This window comes from Nycticebus coucang, chromosome 6 (assembly GCF_027406575.1).
Source record: "Nycticebus coucang isolate mNycCou1 chromosome 6, mNycCou1.pri, whole genome shotgun sequence".
Classification (NCBI taxonomy): Eukaryota; Metazoa; Chordata; class Mammalia; order Primates; family Lorisidae; genus Nycticebus; species Nycticebus coucang.
The window spans coordinates 25,817,510-25,836,611 of NC_069785.1; the positions used below are offsets into that span (position 1 = coordinate 25,817,510).

Below are 19,102 nucleotides of genomic sequence, written 5' to 3' on the forward strand. Positions count from 1 at the left end.
AACATGTAAATGAACAATTCTCCAAAGACTTTCATTTCTGGCCATATGGGTGACCAAATAGTCTGAAAACTTCCTGCTACAAAACATTTTAAAAGTATATAACTTGGTTTGAAAGAAAGTAAAGACTGAAAAATGCTGAAAATGAAGAAAAAGCTGAAAACCAGAATAAAAAACTGTGGCTTTGGGCACGGGCAGTCACAGAGAGTTGGGTTTTGGTTTCTGCCCTGAGATGGGAGTCAAGGACTTTGAATTGAACAGGGTAAAACTTGCTTCAAGTTTCCTGCTTAAAGCCCATGTCCTCTATGTGCTCAATTCTCAAGAAAAGAATGGAACTGAAAAAAAATACCCTACAGGAAAAGAAATCTTTGTACGTTTGGAAATAACACATTTCTATATAACTCAAAGAAGAAATCATAATGGAAATTAGACAATATAACTCAAAATAAAGAAAGCACAATATATCAAAAGTTATGGGATATGAGTAAAACAATGCTTGGAAGAGAATTTATTGCAAAAAAGCTGAAAAATATGAGCTCACTGTCCAACTTGAGCAGTTACAAGGAGAAAAACAGAATAAATTCAAAATAAATAGAAGCAAGGCTGATGGAGAAGGAAGGCAAGAACAAACAAATTAATGACCAAGGTGACAAAATCACACAAAATGAACATGAAGAAATATGGTGAGTACATGTTAAATTTACTAAGTGTAGAATATAAATGTCTTAACACAATAACTAAGAAAATGTGGTGAAGGCTATGTTAACCAGTTTGATGAAAATATTTCAAATGGTATATAAAACCAGGACATTGTATCCCATGATTGCATTAATTTACACAGCTATGATTTAATAAAAAAAAGAAATAAGAAATATGGTCATATTATTGACAATAATTTTGAAAATATGGGTGAAAGACATAACTTATTAGAAAAATATAATTTGTAAAAGTCTAATTTAGAAGTAGAAAACTTAAAAAGATCTCTACTTAATAAACTGAAACAATGAAACATATCTACTCCCAATCAACTTTGCCTCACCCCTCCCAAATACACATACTAGTTAGGAAAATCAGTTTTATAGGCACATTATATTTAATTTAATAGGCACCAAATATTCAAGTAACAGATAATTACTGCCTTATACAGACTGCTTCAGAGACTGGAATAAGCAAGAATATTGCCTAACGCTTTTAATACCCAAAGTCAGACAGTTGAAAAGAAATTGGTACAAGGAAAATTACTACATTGATTTAGAAGCAATAAAAGTCCTAAACCAATTACATAATTAGTAACCAAAATCTACAATCTCTAAAAGGTGAATCATGATTATGTGGATTTTATTCCAGTAATTCAAGGGTGATATATTACTGAAAAAACTGTTAATGAAATTTGTCATATTAAAAGATTAATCACACAATAGTTTCAATAAAAACTGGAAAAAAGCCAACAAAATTTGACTGTATTTTATGATAAAACTTCTTAGAAAAGTAAGGAGAGAGTAAACTTCCTAATTCTGCCAAATCTCGCACATAGGAGTAAAACATTAAAAAGAATTGTGAGTCCCATTTTGTATTGTACGGGCCAGCACAGAAAAAGAAGAACCAATTCTTTTATATTTAAGGTTGATGGATAATCCAAGGAAAATTATAACTAAATTATTAAAAATAATAAGAGGTTTCAAGATATTTATTATGAAAATAATAATAGAAAAGGTTAAAAAGATGTAGAAAAATAGAAATAAAAGTCAAGAAAAGGAATAGAAAAAAGTTAAAAATGTATTTTTATTTTTTCTTTCTTTTTTTTTATTAAATCATAGCTGTGTACATTGATATATTCATGGGGCATCATTCACTAGCTTCACAGACCATTTACCAAGTTTCACATATACCCTTGTTTTTTGGAGTAGCAACTAAAATGTAAAATAGCAGGAATAAATCTTACAAAAGATGTACAGGATTTTTATGGAGAAAATTATAACATATTATTGAAAGTCATTAAAGGAGAACTAAATAAATGTGGAGAAATACCATATGTGATGGAAAGAGTCAAAATACTAAAGATATAAATTATCTCAAAATTTATGTGTAAATTTCAAGCAATAGTTCAATACAAATTTTACTTTTCTTTAATAGAACTTGACAAGATGACTTTAGTGTTCGTATAGCGAAGCAAAGAGAAAAAAGCCAAGGCATGGACATTAGACAACAGACAATTAGACAATGTTAAAAAGAAGAAAATGGGGAGGTCGCCTGACTATATATGAAGCCACTTTGAAGTAATAGTAATTAAGAAAAGGTATTATAGGCATGAGCACAGATTAATTGATCAATGAAAGCAAATAGAGAGCCAGTTACAGATTCAAAATCTATATACAGTAGAAATTCTGTAAGTTGACCACTCAAAGGACTATAACTAGGTGATCAACATAAGGAAGTAGGCCTCCTGCATGGATACATACATTTGATGCATATGTGCTCTATGAAAATCAGGTCAACTTATGGACGTGGTCAGTGCAGAGAGGTGGTCATCTATGGAGGTTCGACTGTATATGCATATATACATATACATATATATATATACATATACATATATATATATATCCTATAGGTACACACACAACGTATACACAGAACTATTTATACATATGAGTTGAGGTTCTTAAAATTGATAGGGATGGATGGAATTTTTATTACCTAAAAATGTTATTATTTGTAAAAATAAGATTCTCATCTTAAATTACAAACAATAATAACAAAAGTTTTCTGTTGGATAAAGACCTCAATAAAGAAAAATAAACTTTAAGGATTTGTGGGGGAAAAAAAGATATCTCTTTATTTTAGAGTAATGTAGAATTTCTTTAAGAAAGTGCAATTGTCTAACAACAGTCTAGGGTGTCACTGATAAAATGGATTAAGGTAAAATTAAACACGTTATTTATTAAAAGGCATTGGGAAAAAAGAGAAAAGTCACATGAACAGATTAAAGATGTTTGCATAAAGTTCACAAAGATTATTACCAATGACACGACATTGCTTTCTATGAGTCAACAGTAAAACACTCTAAAATCCCAGTGGGTAATGGAGGAAAGGGTATGAGAAAGAGAGGAACAAATTTCATTGGCCAATAAATGTGTGAAATGATCTGCGACTTCATTAACAAGCAGGAAATGCTGATTATGACCACAGGGAGGAGCCACGTCATGGTTTAGCATGAAGTTCAATGTCTAATGTGTCAACACAGCCATGTAGCAAAGGAAATTTCAACATAGCACTACTGTGATTATAAATTGGTACATCTTAGAAAGAGATTGATAACTACCTTATAAACCTGACAACGTGCATACTAACCCTTGCATTCTCAGACAGGTATCCTAGAGATAATATTGTTTATGTGTATAAAGAGGTATGTAGGAAACAAGATGGCGGGCTTAAGGTGAAGCACTGTCAAGGGATGAAAATTGATTTTTCCTAGAAGCAGATTTTAAAAGCAGTGTTTCTTCAAAACATCTTTTTTCATAAGTATCTTGATACACCATGGCTGGAGCAGTAGTAAAATGGGTGATATCAAAGAGAAGTATCTTGAAACATTTATTTCCAATCCAAAATGGAGCTTTATATTGTGTTTGTCATAAATCCCTACATATTCTTTTCTACCAGATGACTATAATTGCAAAGTGGAGCTTGCTTTGACATCTGATGGCAGGACAATAGTATGCTACCATCCTTCTGTGGACATTCCATGTGAACACACAAAAACTATTCCTCTACCAGATCCTGTGTGTAATAATGAAGAAACACATGATCAAGTGCTGAAAACCAGATTAGCAGAAAAAAGTGAACGCCTTGAACAAGGACCCATGATAGAACAACTTAGCAAAATGTTCTTTAGTACTAAGCACCGTTGGTATCCTCGTGGACAGTATCACACTTGTCGTAAGAAACTGAATCCTCCAAAGGACAGATGATACTGAGGTTTTCCGGGGAATCGGAGAAAAATGTGCCTCAGATGGCATTTGAGAAAATGCAATGTGCTATATTCATTAATATGTTATATAGTAAAATAGTAATAATAAAATGCCTTTTCGTATAAAAAAAAAGAGGTATGTACAAGAATGTTCATAGTTCATTGTTTGAAACAGGAAAAATTTCGAGATAGTGGATTAACTGTCAAATGGAAGAGTCATATGGTAGGATACATTAAAGCCATGGGAATCAATGAATCAGGCAGAGGTATCATATCAGGGTTTAGCCTGAAGTTAAAAGTCTAATGTGTGGACAAGGATATGAAGCAAAGGGAATTTTTACATAGTGATTGTCAGTTGGCAAATCCTTTTAGAAAAGGATTTGTGTCTTTATGGGTAAATCTTCCATACATAATGCTGAGTGAAGTAAGCTTCTTGGAGAATAATACCCACAGTTTTATCTCAAATATTTAATTGGGAGAATATATATACAAGTAGTAAGTATGGAAAGGTGGCCATGGAAATGATGAACATTTAATTTAGAATGATGTTTTCTTCTGGAGCGGTGGGAGGGAGATATGATTGGGAAAGGGACAGAGGGCATTTCAAGTGTACTTACACTAGTTTATTTTGTAAGCTGTGTTCTGGGTTAATGGATGCTTCTTTGCCATTTTTATACTCTTGGATATGTCTAATTTATTTCGTTTAAGAAAGTCCTCAAAGCAAAAATAACTCAAATTAGCTCTATTTGCAATGTGCCTGTTAAGTACGTCTACCCATTATTGATAGTACTTATTTTTAGTAACTATATATCATAATACCAAATTAGGATAAAATTATGTTTCCAGGGAAAGACAAATGCTCCCAACCCATGAATGCTGACTGCCTTTTTAATGAGAAATATAATACTAATAAATTTGCATGAGACTTAATACTTAATCAGAGGTTACAGATTTGGGAGACTGTGTCATTGTGTGTGTGTGGAGTGGGAAGGGAGAGAGAGACTGAGCTTTGAACTGATGAACACCTGATGATTACATTCAGAGATTTTATTTCTGAAAGACTCAAAATTGTCAACAAATATCACACTTAGGTTTTATTCTATCCCCTTCCTCCTCTGTCCTTGCTCAGTGGAAGCAATAATTTTCAAATACCTATCTGGTGCTTTTACATGCCAAAATTATTGCCAGAGAATGTGATGCTTGGGGAGAAGGCAGCAAATCATCCTTTCATTAACTCTTTAAATACTATATAAATATAAGCATAAAACGTCACATTACTAGGATTGCAAATGACTACTCTATAATTTACAATTTTTTGTACTTTCTCTTTATTGCCAGATCCATTATTTTTTTCATCAGAGCCACCTCTAATGTAGATTTTAAAAATCCATTATCGAACAAAAAAGCCATGCAGCAAAAACATGAGTATCCTTATTATTTTTTTAAGGATAGAGCTGATTGTAATTCATCCAGGAACCTTTCTGAAGATTAGCTCTATTCCTGAAGCTACAATTTTCACAGCAAATGCTTTCTTATTCTTAAGGATAATTTATCCAGCTTCTGTTATAAATGTGATATTTCTTTTCTTGTATGTGTACCAAGGGCTTAACAAAAGCTTTTATTATCAGTTATTTTATCTAGATTCAAAGCTTTTAAAGGAAAGTTTGATGCTAATTATTTTATATGAGACTTCACATATACTGAATTAGGTATTCTGCATGAACAGTTTTATCTTAGTGAAGGATAGAAAGCTGTCCTGACTACAACCGTGGATTGATATGCTAGAATATATTTACACAATGCTAATTTTACTATTTCATTTATGTAGAAGGATCCATTTGTAATTTGTATATTAATGATTTTTATGACCAAGTAATCCTTTTTGGTTTCTTATTAATCACCCCACGTTATGTTAAACACAGAGTTCACTCACCAAGTAGGATATTTTTTGGCAGAGTTTGCTGGCTCATCCACTGGTATCATGTTTAAAACTCATGTGGGTGTATCCAGACCAGCTTCTCTGGTGTGCATCCATGAATTTCTCTTCCCAAGGGTCTTGAAACAAACACATGGAAACATCTCCCTTTGTTTAGAAGCCTATATGCTGAAAGTTGATATCAGAAGTATGTCTCTATAATTATTATTTGAAATAAGCATAGGTAATGTGCTTTGCTGATTACCTTATAGTTTTAGTCCAAAGCCATTTTCCAGGCCCCTAGAGCTGGGCATGTTTTCTAGGCCTGTTTTCTGGGAGAAGGATTCATTTTCCCTGCCTTTCACTCTTAGAGACTAAAGCCATTACTGCCTTTCCCTTCACAACACAGTGGGGTGGTATTCTTCATTATTCTTGGTGATCAAATCGCCTTTAAATTGCAAATAATCCTCATTTCTTTCTTTTTTTTTTTATTAAATCGTAACTGTATACATTGATATGATCATGGGGCATCATACACTCGCTTCATAAACCATTTGACACATTTTTATCACAGTGGTTAACATAGCCTTTCCGGTGTTATCTCAGTTACTGTGCCAAAACATTTACATTCTACATTTACCAAGTTTCGCAAATACCCCTGTAAGATGCACCACAGGTGTGATCCCACCGATCCCCCTCCCTCTACCCACCCCCCCTTCCCACTTCCCCCTATTGTTAAGTTGTAGCTGGGTTATAGCTTTCATGTGAGAGTCCCAAATTAGTTTCATAGTAGGGCTGTGTACATTGGGTACTTTTTCTTCCATTCTTGGGATACTTTACTAAGAAGAATATGTTCCAGCTCCATCCATGTAAACATGAAAGAGGTAAAGTCTCCATCTTTCTTTAAGGCTGCATAGTATTCCATGGTATACATATACCACAATTTATTTATTTCTTAAGGGCTCTTTTGTTCTTAACTTGGGATTCATTCAATGGGTGTGGCAATTAGAATTTCTTATGTGGTTTGGAAGTATGAACTTTATGGAGGAAGTTCTTATAAACATTTTCCTTCATGAGAAGCTTTCACGCCTGTACGATTTGGACCTGCCAAGTTCCACATCTTTATTTATTTATTTATTCATTTATTTATTTATTTTTCTCCAAGCTGTTTCAGGGAGCATCCGATACCTTCACCCTCCTTTTTAATAGTTTTCCTTCAGCTCTTTTGTAACTCCAGTAAAAGTTATTCTTAAACCACAACTCGAAGTAGACATTTCCCACCTCAGTCCTGTTGGCATAATTATAAAGTAATTTCATCGTAACCACTGTATTTAGTTATAGGTAATTATAATCTACAGATCTGTTATATAAGTTATGTTCATTTAAATTATATTAAGTTCATACCTGCAAGGAAAACTACTTCCTATTCTTCCTGCAGATAACCACTGAACATCTGTTGCTTTTCTAATGAATCTTTTCCCTAATTTCTAGAGCTGTTAGTAAGGAGACTGATAATCTAAATATATTTCTAAATGTGTCACTCCTATTTATGCTAAGTCTAGGTCTGTTGGAATTGTTTAAAATAGATGGGTACAGAAAGATACCTCGCACAGACTCTCATTATTACATAACACTCACAATCATATTTTATATTCTGTTGACCACAACACAAAGTCGTAGGCCATTTCAAGCTTTCTAGTGTTGGCAACACTAAGTTCTCAAAGAGAAAAGCGATCTGGAAATTGTGTTGCCAGATAGGACCAAACAAAAGAGAATGAATAAGTACTCTAGTTCTGATATATGTGAAATGAAGTCAAGAAAACAAAGAGGAAATTGAGAGAGGATACTGGAGAAGGGTGAGGTGGATGAGAACATGTCTTCTCACGGACACCACAAGGATACACATGCAGGTTCCTCTCCACGGTGACTCAACTCTTGGGAATTTGTAAACTTAACTTCCTGAAACTTGGAAATTTCCAAGTTCTGTGAAATCCTGTAGTTCTATAGGGGTGGGAATAGCATCTCCTGCTTCATTCAAACTGGCCAATGAGAAGGGTACCTGTGGGGTGGAACTTTTTGACTGTCAATAAAAAGGGAAAGACCAAGGCAGTCGGGGAGCGCTGCCATTTGGAATTCTTCTATGCCATAAGCTCCCGGCTAGTGAATAAAGCCCTTCCTCTTATAAACGTGGTGTTTGGGTGCTCTTTCTCTCCCTTGGGCCTTGTTTTCCTGCAACAAAATAAACAATGTACACACACTAGGTGGTGGAAGTGAAGAAGAGCCACATTTAACAAATTTTATTTAATTCGTTCATACACTGTTCTTTTGTGAGAAACAGAATCAGGAGAAATGAGTTACAGCTCTACAGAAAGAATAATTTTTAGTCTACCACCTCAGGTGAACAAGAAGGATGGTTACATTGTTGTCTTTAACTTCCATTTTTTCTGAGGGGAATTTTACCTCAGTTGGTACTGAGAGTCGCTCTGCCCTGCAGTGATAAGTGTTCCCTAGTTTGTATAAAGTACTTAAACGTGGCAGGATCTATTGCAGTTGTAGGTTCTTTTTGTTTCTTCCTCTTCTTCTTCTTCTTCTTCGTCTTCGTCTTCGTCTTCGTCTTTTTTTTTTTATTAAATAATAGCTGTGTACATTAATGAAACCGTAGGGTACAATGTGCTGGTTTTATATACAATTTGAAATATTTTCATCACACTGGTTAACATAGCCTTCACAGTATTTCTTAGTTATTGTGCTAAGACATTTATATTCTACATTTAGTAAATGTCACATGTACCCTTGTAAGATGCACCGTAGGTGTGGTCCCACCAGTCACCCTCCCTCCAGCCATTCTTTGTTTCTTCTGAGACAGCAGGTCTGGGGCCTGTGTGGCCTCCTTACCCTTTGGTCCTCCCACGCTGACCGCAGGGGAATCTCAGGACCACGTAGCTCTCACCTCTTGAAAACCTCCTTGCAGCACTGGTAACACAGCCTCTTCAAGAACTGAAAAAAAAATTTTTTTTTTATTTAAATTTAAAAGTATTAAGGAGCTACAAAGGTTTGGGTTGCATGTATTGCTTTTGTTCCTGCTGAGTCACGGCTATCACTCGGGTCCATCCGCCAAATAGTAGTGCTCACTGCACCTTGAGACAGGTTTTTGCCTCTACCCTCTTCCCCAGTGTCTCCTGCTTGATTTCTTATACTTTCCCAATTTGAGGGCCATGATTTTCTTCTCTCTTGCTGACTCCCGGAGAATCGACTTTCTTCCTTTCCTGTCTAGCACATTTGGGATAATCTCTTCAAGGAGTTTAGATTTTTATAAAAAAAGCAGTGGGAAGTATTTATTCTCAGAAGCTTCTGCTTTCAGTGCCTGGCAAAAATTCCTAAGCAAAAAAGAGCCACCTCATGGAAAAGGATGGAGAGAATTACATTGGGATAGCAAATACAATTTATTATTTTAATGAATTAACTTGCTATAGGTATATCTGGATGTTTAATTATTTTCAGAGAAATCCCCTAATTGAATTTGTTTGTGAAATGTAGTCGGGCCTTTATCAAAAGTGGTCATGGTCCTAATGTTCTGATGTGGGTCTTCTTGAGCAGGGCGTGTGGATCGTCAGCTTCCCTGGAAGCCCAGAGACCTGCACCAGCGAACTCAAGTTTCCGTTTGCCTTCATTGTTGAAGTGTGGAGCCCTTGAAGGTAGGGTCAGGGAAAAGTCAGTGACATTGTCTACTGCAGGCACAAACCTAAGGCTTGAGATAGAGCAGGTCTTCAATATACCTTGTGAGAAGAATAAATGAAATTATTGGAACTAAACGTAATAACCTGTCAATATTAGTTCTCAGTAAAAAAAGAAAAAAAAAAAAACCTAAATCATGTTCCTTAGTCCTTTCCTGATGATTAGGCATTTTCTGAATTACCAAAGTGTTTCAACTACTTTGTCAGAAATCACATATGTATTGTATTTAGTTCAAATTCTTTCATATTCATAACTGATATTTGGTGGAGTTTTATGTAATTTTGCCTGCACATTCAGTTTGTACTTAGTTGGTTAGAAGACTTCCATGACCTAACCATGTTCATTTAATGGGTCTTGCATCCACATATGCCAAAAAATTATAATAATTCTCAGTAGCATTGAAAATACTAAACTACAATTGTAAAGGGACATTTGCATGTACAGCAGCTATTTTTTGTTCATATTTTTCAAAGCTGAATTTGAATTCTTTTTTTATTATTAAATCACAGCTGTGTACATTAATGCAATCATGGGCACCATTCACTGGTTTTATAGACCGTTTGATACATTTTCATCACACTGGTTAACATACCCTTCCTGGCATTTTCTTAGATGTTGTGTTAAGACATTTATATTCTATATTTAGTAAGTTTCACATGTACCCTTGTAAGATGCACCGCAGGTGTAATCCCATCAATCATCCCCCTCCACCCGTCCTCCCCCCTCCCTCTCCTCCCTCTCTTCCTTCCCCATATTCTTAGGTTATAACTGGGTTGTAGCTTTCATATAAAAGCCATAAATTAGTTTCATAGTAGGGCTGAGTACATTGGATACTTTTTCTTCCATTCTTGAGATACTTTACTAAGAAAAATATATTCCAGCTCCATCCATGTAAACATGAAAGAGGTAAAGTCTCCATCTTTCTTTAAGGCTGCATAATATTCCATGGTGTACATATACCACAATTTATTAATCCATTCATGGATCGATGGGCACTTGGGCTTTTTCCATGACTTACCAATTATGAATTGGGCTGCAATAAACATTCTGGTACAAATATCTTTGTTATAATGTGATTTTTGGTTTTCTGGGTATATACCTAGTAGAGGAATTCTAGGATTGAATGGCAGATCTATTTTTAGATCTCTAAGTGTTCTCCAAACATCTTTCCACAAGGAATGTATTAATTTGCATTCCCACCAGCAGTGAAGAAGTGTTCCTTTTTCTCCACATCCATGCCAACATCTCTGGTCTTGGGATTTTGTGATATAGGCTAATCTTACTGGAGTTAGATGATATCTCTAAGTAGTTTTGATTTGCATTTCTCTGATGATTAAGGATGATGAGCATTTTTTCATATGTCTGTAGGCCATGCACCTGTCTTCTTCAGAGAAGTTTCTCTTCAAGTCCCTTGCCCAGCCTGCGATGGGATCACTTGTTCTTTTCTTGCTTATACGTTTGAGTTCTCTGTGGATTCTGGTTATTAAACCTTTGTCGGAGACATAACCTGCATATATCTTCTCCCATTCTTAGGGCTGTTTGCTTGCTTTACTTACTGTGTTCTTGGCTGTACAGAAGCTTTTTAGTTTGATCAGGTCCCAGTAGTGTATTTTTGAAGCTGCTTCAATTGCCTGGGGGGTCCTCCTCATAAAATACTCACCCAGACCGATTTCTTCAAGAGTTTTCCCTGCCCTCTCTTCTAGTATTTTTATAGTTTCATGTCTTAAGTTTAAATCTTTAATCTAGTGAGAGTCTATCTTAGTTAATGAGGTATGGGTCCAGTTTCAGTCTTCTACAGGTTGCCAGACAGTTCACCCAGCACCATTTGTTAAATAGGAAATCTTTTCCCCACTTAATGTTTCTAATTGGATTGTCAAAGATCAAATAATGGTAAGTAGCTGGGTTAATCTCTTGGTACTCTATTCTGTTCCATACATTGACCTCTCTGTTTTTGTGCCAGAACCATGCTGTTTTGATCACTATCGATTTATAGTATAGTCTGAGGTCTGGTAGCATGATTCCTCCTGCTTTGTTTTTATTTCTGAGTAATGTCTTGGCTATTTGAGTTTTTTTCTGATTCCATATAAAACGAAGTATTATTTTTTCAAGATCTTTAAAGTATGACAGTGGAGCTTTAATAGGGATTGCATTAAAATTATATATTGCTTTCGGTAATATGGACATTTTAACAATGTTGATTATTCCCAGCCATAAACATGGTATGTTTTTCCATTTGTTAACATTTTCGGTTATTTCTTTTCTTAGAGTTTCGTGGTTCTCTTTATAGAGATCTTTCACATCCTTTGTTAGATAAACTCCCAAATATTTCATCTTCTGTGGCACTACTGTTTTTTCAGTTTGACTATTGTTGATATATATAAAGGCTACCAATTTATGAATGTTGATTTTGTAACCTGAGATGCTGCTGTATTCCTTGATCACTTGTAAGAGTTTTGTAGTAGAATCTCTGGTGTTTTATAGATATACAATCATATCATCTGCAAAGAGCGAAAGTTTGATCTCTTCTGACCCTATATGGATACCCTTGATCGCCTTTTCTTCCCTAACTGTGATGGCTAAAACTTCCATTGTAATGTTAAAGAGCAGTGGAGACAATGGGCAGCCTTGTCTGGTTCCTGATCTGAGTGGAAATGATTTCAATTTAACTCCATTCAAGATGATATTGGTTGTGGGTTTGCTGTAGATGACCTCAATCAGTTTATGAAATATCCCTTCTATACCAATTTTCTTAAGTGTTCTGATCATGAAGCAATGCTAGATATTATCAAAAGCTTTTTCTGCATCAATTGAGAGAATCATATGGTCTTTGTTTTTTAATTTGTTTATGTGCTGAATTATAGTTATAGATTTACCTTGAAATTGAACCAGCCTTGAGACCCTGGATTAAAACCGACTTGGTAATGATGTGTAATTTGTTTGATATGTTGCTGGATTCTGTTTGTTAGGATCCTGTTGAATATTTTTGCATCTATATTCATTAGTGATATTGGCCTATAATTTTCTTTTCTTGTTGGGTCTTTTCCTGGTTTGGGGATCAGGGTGATATAGCTTCATAGAATGTGTTGGGTAGTCTTCCTTCTTTTTCTATATTTTGGAACAGGTTGAGTAATATAGGTGCTAATTCCTCTTTAAAGGTTTGGTAGAATTCTGAGGTGAAGCCATCTGGTCCTGGGCTTTTCTTTTTAGGGAGATTTCATATGGTTGATGCTATTTCAGAACTTCATATTGGCCTGTTACAACATTTCCACTTGATTCTGTCTAAGTCTTGGAAGGTGATGTGCTTCCAAGTATCGGTCAATTTCCTTCAGATTTTCATATTTCTGAGAATAAAGTTTCTTTAATATTCATTAAGGATTTTTTGAATTTCTGAGGAGTCTGTTGCTATTTCGCCATTGTCATTTCTAATTGATGAAATTAGAGATTTTACTCTTTTTTTCCTGGTTAGGTTAGCCAAAGGTTTATCTATTTTATTGACCTTTTCAAAAAACCAACTTTTTGATTTATTGACCTGTTGTATTATTCTTTTGTTTTCAATTTCATTTAATTCTGCTCTAATTTTGGTTATTTCTTTTCTTCTACTGGGTTTGGGGTAGGAATGTTCTTCCTTTTCCAGTTGCTTGAGTTGTCCCATTAAGTTGTTAACTTCCTCTCTTTTTGTTCTCTTGAGGAAGGCTTGCAGTGCTATGAATTTCCCTCTTAGGACTGCCTTTCCGGCATCTCAGAAGTTCTGAAAAATTCGTGTCTTCATTGTCATTTTGTTCCAAAAGTCTGGCAATTTCCTTCTTAATCTCATCTCTGACCCAGCTATCATTCAGCATATGGTTATTTAACTTCCATGTTTTTGTATGAGTATGCAGATTCCTGTTGTTACTAAGTTCAACTTTTATTCCATGGTGGTCCGAGAAGATGCAAGGAATAATTTCTATTCCTTTAAATTTACTGAGGTTCGACTTGTGACCTAAGATGTGATCGATTTTGGAGTATGTTTTGTGCGCTGATGAGAAGTATGTGTATTCAGTTTTGTTGGGATGAAATGTTCTGTAGATGTCTGCTAAATCCAAATGTTGGATGGTTAGGTTTAAGTCTAAAATTTTTTTGCTTAGCTTCTTATTGGAGGATCTATCTAACACTGCCAAAGGAGTGTTGAAGTCCCCAACTATTATGAAGCTGGAGGAAATCAAGTTGCTCATGTCTGTTAGAGGTTCTCTTATAATTTGAGGCGCATTCTGGTTGGGTGCATAAATATTAATAAACTAAATCTCATCATATTGAGTATTACCCTTAACAAATATGAAGTGACCATTCTTATCCTTCCTTACTTTTGTTGGTTTAAAGCCTATTGTGTCTGAAAATAAAATTGAAACACCTGCTTTTTTCTGATTACCATTTGCCTGAAATATGGATGACCATCCTTTCACCCCGAGTCTATATTTATCTTTTAAGGTCAGATGTGATTCTTGTATGCAGAAAGTATCTGGCCTGAGTTTTTGTATCCAGTCAGCCAACCTGTGCCTCTTTTGAGGACAGTTTAAGCCGTTGCCATTAATGGAGAATATTGATAAGTCTGGTAAATTTTTGGGTATCGAGTTTTTCGGAAGTCCAGTGGACATTTTTAATCCTTTCGCCACTGTGGAAGTTGGAGTTTGATCAAAAGTTTCTGAGTGAGTTTACTTTTGTGGTAGAGGATTGGGCTGGTCATTATGGAGGATAGGTCTGAGAATATCTTGAAGAGCTGGTTTGGTTATGGCAAATTTCTTCAACATCTGAATGTCATTAAAATATTTAATTTCTCCATCATAAATGAAACTCAGTTTAGCTGGATACAGGATACAAGGTTGAAAGTTATTTTGTTTTAAAAGTTGGTGACCACCCTCTTCTGGCTTGAAAAGTTTCAGCAGAGAGATTAGCAGTCATTCTAATATTCTTCCCTTTGTAGGTAATGGATGTCTTACATCTCACTGCTTTCAAAATTTTCTCCTTCATATTAACTTTAGTGATGTTAATTATGATATGCCTGGGGGATGTCTTATTCGGATTGAGTCGTGCTGGGGTTCTGAAACTGTCTGCTATCTGAATTTCAGAATCTCTTGGCATGTGTTGAAAATTCTCTTTCATAATTTCATGGAGAATGGCCTCTGTGCATTGCAAAGCCACTTCATCACTTTCAGGGATTCCAATGAGGTAGATATTACCCTTCTTCAAATTATCCCAGAGCTCTCTGAGAGAATGATCCATTTTTGCTCTCCATTTCTCTTCCTCTTTGAGAGTTTGGGAGCGTTCAGAAGCTCTGTCTTCAATGTCAGAAATCCTTTCTTCTGCTTGCTCCACTCTGTTACTGAGGGATTCTACTGTATTTTTCATATCTTTGAGGGTTGCAAATTCTTGCTTCAGTGTGTCAAAATCTTCAGTGGTTTTGTCTTTAAATTCGTTAAATCTTGAGACAACTTTTGAATTTCTGCTTGAATTTCTAATTCTGACTTTTGAATTGCTCTTCGAATTTCTAATTCCAAATTTTCCTCCATTCTGTTAATCTTGTTTGCAATCCAAATTCTGAATTTGATTTCTGACATCTCGGCCAGCTGTTTATGAATGGGATCTTCAGTTACATCTGCCATATCTTTCCTTGTGGGGGTTGATCTATTCTGGTTATTCATGTTACCAGAGTTTTTCCACTGATTCCACTCCATGATTATTTTACATCATTTGACTTTTCCCCTGGAGCTTTGTCGGGGACCCGTACAGTGCTACGGCCTGAGAAACTGGGGACCTGTTTGGTGTGGTGGGGCTAAGTGGTTCTGTCTTGTTTTCAGCTGGTCTCTGTCCAACTCTAGTGAAAAAGTTACTCTGGGTTGAAGTCTCAGCTACAGAGAAATACCAGGAATTAAGTCACCTCGCCCCCGACAGGTAACAATTGGAAAAGGAAAATCAAACCTTCCTACAACCACACACCCAGGGCACCACTTGGATAGTCCTTGGATGATTGGCTCAGTTCAAAAGGTCCAAATCAATTGTCTCAGTCAGCACCAATCACATTCTTTGTACACTTAGTCCCATTGTACGTTGGTCTCAGAGTTCTTGATTGTATTAACATTCTTTGAAATACATTTAATTCTTTGAACAAGACATTTGTACTTTTTGTTGATTCTTATTATTTTTGGCTGTTTGGTTTTCTTTTTCCTATATATATATATATACACACACACATATATACACATTTCCTTTATATATATATAACACACATATATATTATATATATATACACACACACATACATACATACATACATATATGTGATGTCCATAACTTTCATGTGCAATTTACTAGGTTAAACTATCTTAAATTGCATGCAAACTTTATGGACACCCAGTATATATATGATATATAGATATATTTCTATATAGATCTTAACAATGAGTTAATTGGTTTCATTCAAGGGCCCAATCTGTCTTTTCGTCTCATGGAAGATGTTTCATAAATCCGAATTCTCTGTTTAATTTTCTGTCAGAAATTACTTAATTTAAATGTGCTATGTGTTTTCTACTATGGCTAAGTTACAAATTAGTGTTTTGTAGTCCAGGCACACTTTTCCACTAGTGAATGTAAGTACTTGCTGTGTTAAAGGTGGGGCTTCTAACATAATCAGGTTTTTTGTTTTTTTTTTTTACATTAATGCATGCATGTTTTCAAATCATATTGACATGTTTAGTGAGTATTTAAATTTAATATATTCATCATACAAATAAAAACATGGATATCCCTAAAGTTTTGAAAGTGTGATTCACATTCCTTATTCCCTGAGAGTCTGCTAATTACGCTCTTCATTTAAAGGACATAGGTTTTTCCTGAAGAACAATATTTGATGAAAACTACAGCTTTGGTGAGCAGATTTAATAACAGAGATAAGGAGATTGAGTTGCAGGCTTCTTCTTGCTTTGTACTCTTATTAAAAAAAAACCATAGTTCTTTTTTATTTTTTAGCCTATGCAGGACTACAAAAGGAAGATAGTTCCATACCCACAACAAGGATTTGGCTGGGGACTTGATGAATGGCATGGGTTCCACTGCTGCCCATAATGTGCTGCTTCCTAAGGGCGAGGAGGCAGAAAGTCTTGCCATTCTGCGACATCACTCAGCAGGTGCAAATGAAGTATGAAATGAAAAATCCCAACCCACATAATGCACAGAGAATGCACCAAGAGTGCTTTGTAGTCACTGCTGTGCTAGCAAGTTCCCCCCATCTCTCTGACTCTGACATCTGCAAGAGAAACTGTTTCACTCACTGCTACTTTGCTTATGTTGATTCCCCTCCAAGTGTCTCTGTCCTTCAAGAAGAAAACCAACAGAAAGGTTTTAGGAAACAATTACTTTCTTAACAGTAAAGAATGAGGTGAGGATAAAGGGAAGTGCTGTTTGGGAAAATGAGGTGTCTCACCCAAATGGATGATAAGATGATTTAAAAATTAGGTCCCACGTGGAATTATCACACTTTTATTTGACTTGTGAGAAATATCAGTGACTTTTTTGCTTGCCTCATTGTTTGAAAGTAAGATAAATTTATCATCCTATCAACTGTGAATTTATCACTGTTCAACTGGAGTTAAAGATGAGTAAAATGGATAATAAAATTATCTCAATTAATTCAGATAATACCACAATGCTTTAGAATGTTTTCATCTATCTCAATTGATCTCAATCTATTTGTCTGATATAATCACTCCAAGCAAACACAAATATGAATACCTTCTGGGATCAGGATGGAATCTTCATTAGAAGACCTTGTAGGGAGTAAAGTCTCTGTATTCTTGGAGTCTATATTATATGAAATTTGAGTACCGGGCACCAGATAATTAAATAGCATGGTAATACATATAATAAAATTTTACTTATTTTTTACAATAAGACAAAAAGGAGACAAATGAAGTATGAAATGAAAAATCCCAACCCACACAACGCACAGAGAATGCACCAAGAGTGCATAAATTAAGAAGACAAAAGCTAGTCTATTTTAATCAAAACAAGAAGTATAGTTTATAAATCAATGCTATTTTATTATATTCAAATATAAGTGCCAACATAAAATGAGTTAGATAAATATCAGAATAGATGTGAGCAATGTTACCGAAACAGAATTATTAGAGATTCATATTAAGTTTGTTCAAGGAAGGTCTGCCTTTCTCTCTAAGCTTAAATTTCCTCATCTTTATTAGAGATAATAGTAATAAAACAATAGCTATCTGGCAAAGTTTTAAATGGATTGCAAAATCATCCAAGGATGGTGCATGGCCTTTAAGATGTACTAGAAAACTAAAAGCAGGAATTGAATTCACTTATTTGTAAACTCTAAAAAAGTTTCAGAGAGAATACATTAGTTTAAACTTTGTATTTGACCACAATTCTTGCACATTCTAAATCTGAACAAATTAGCATTTATAAATTTTATTTATATGCAATTCTAATAGGAAAAATTTATTTGGAATGAGATTTTAAAACCCTTAACCAGAGATTAGACATTAATAGTATTTAGTTCTTACATAAAGATTGAAATACTAATCAAATTTCCTCATTTTATGCAACTTCAGTGACTGTCAAATTTTTTTATTTACAAAGGTACTTACTACATACATTCTTAACCTGGTGAAATTCGCTGGTGGCATCCAATTCCATCTAAAGACTGAAAATGTTTTCCTATTGATTTTTTTTCGCAATGGCTTGTCAGGAGAATGTCTAACACTTTTAAGGTAGGTTATCTTTGTTATTTAACGGGGTGCTCCTCACATTTTGATTGGGCAAGCAAAAATAACCCATGTCTAGCATAGTGAAATATAAGAGGTAATAAGGAAATTTAGTCAACCAGATTTCTAATGGTTTAAAAGTATAGATGGAGAGGGGAGTCACAGTCTGTATTTCCTCAGGTCTTTTACATTGCTTCCTGGGTACGTTGTTATCTATTTATTGAAATAGAGCATGTGTTAGAATAAATTTGGAGAATCTATGATGAGTTCAATTTGGATATACTATTTGTAAGGAAACAAAAGAGGGATATATCTAACAGATATTGAGGATATTGGTTAATAGATCAAATATAGGTTATAGTAATAAAGTTCAGATTTATCAGTTTGGTAGTATACTTTATCTTGCAACCATCAAGCATATAGATATGAAATGTTCATTTATGTGCAAGTTTTAGAAGCTTTAATTTCATACTTGGAAACTCTTTCATGTTTTGGATACTACAGGGTCATTCAGAAATAAGCTGACTCTTCTTTAAAGGAAGAAGAGCTGGGTGTGTTGGCTCATACCTGTAACCCCAGCACTGTGGGAGACTAAGATGGGAGGCTCACCTGATCTCAAGAGTTCAAGACCAGCTTGAGCAAGAGTGAGACACCACCTCTACTGAAATCAGCTGGGTGTTGTGATGGGCAACTGTTGTTCCAGCTACTCAGGAGGCTGAGGCAAGAGAATTGCTCGAG

General features: G+C 35.0%; 1 pseudogene; it reads left to right on the plus strand.

The window, feature by feature from the left end:
* The first annotated feature begins 3,531 nt into the window (after positions 1-3,531).
* LOC128589180 (39S ribosomal protein L42, mitochondrial-like) lies at positions 3,532-3,962 on the plus strand (annotated as a pseudogene).
* The last annotated feature ends 15,140 nt before the right edge of the window (positions 3,963-19,102 follow it).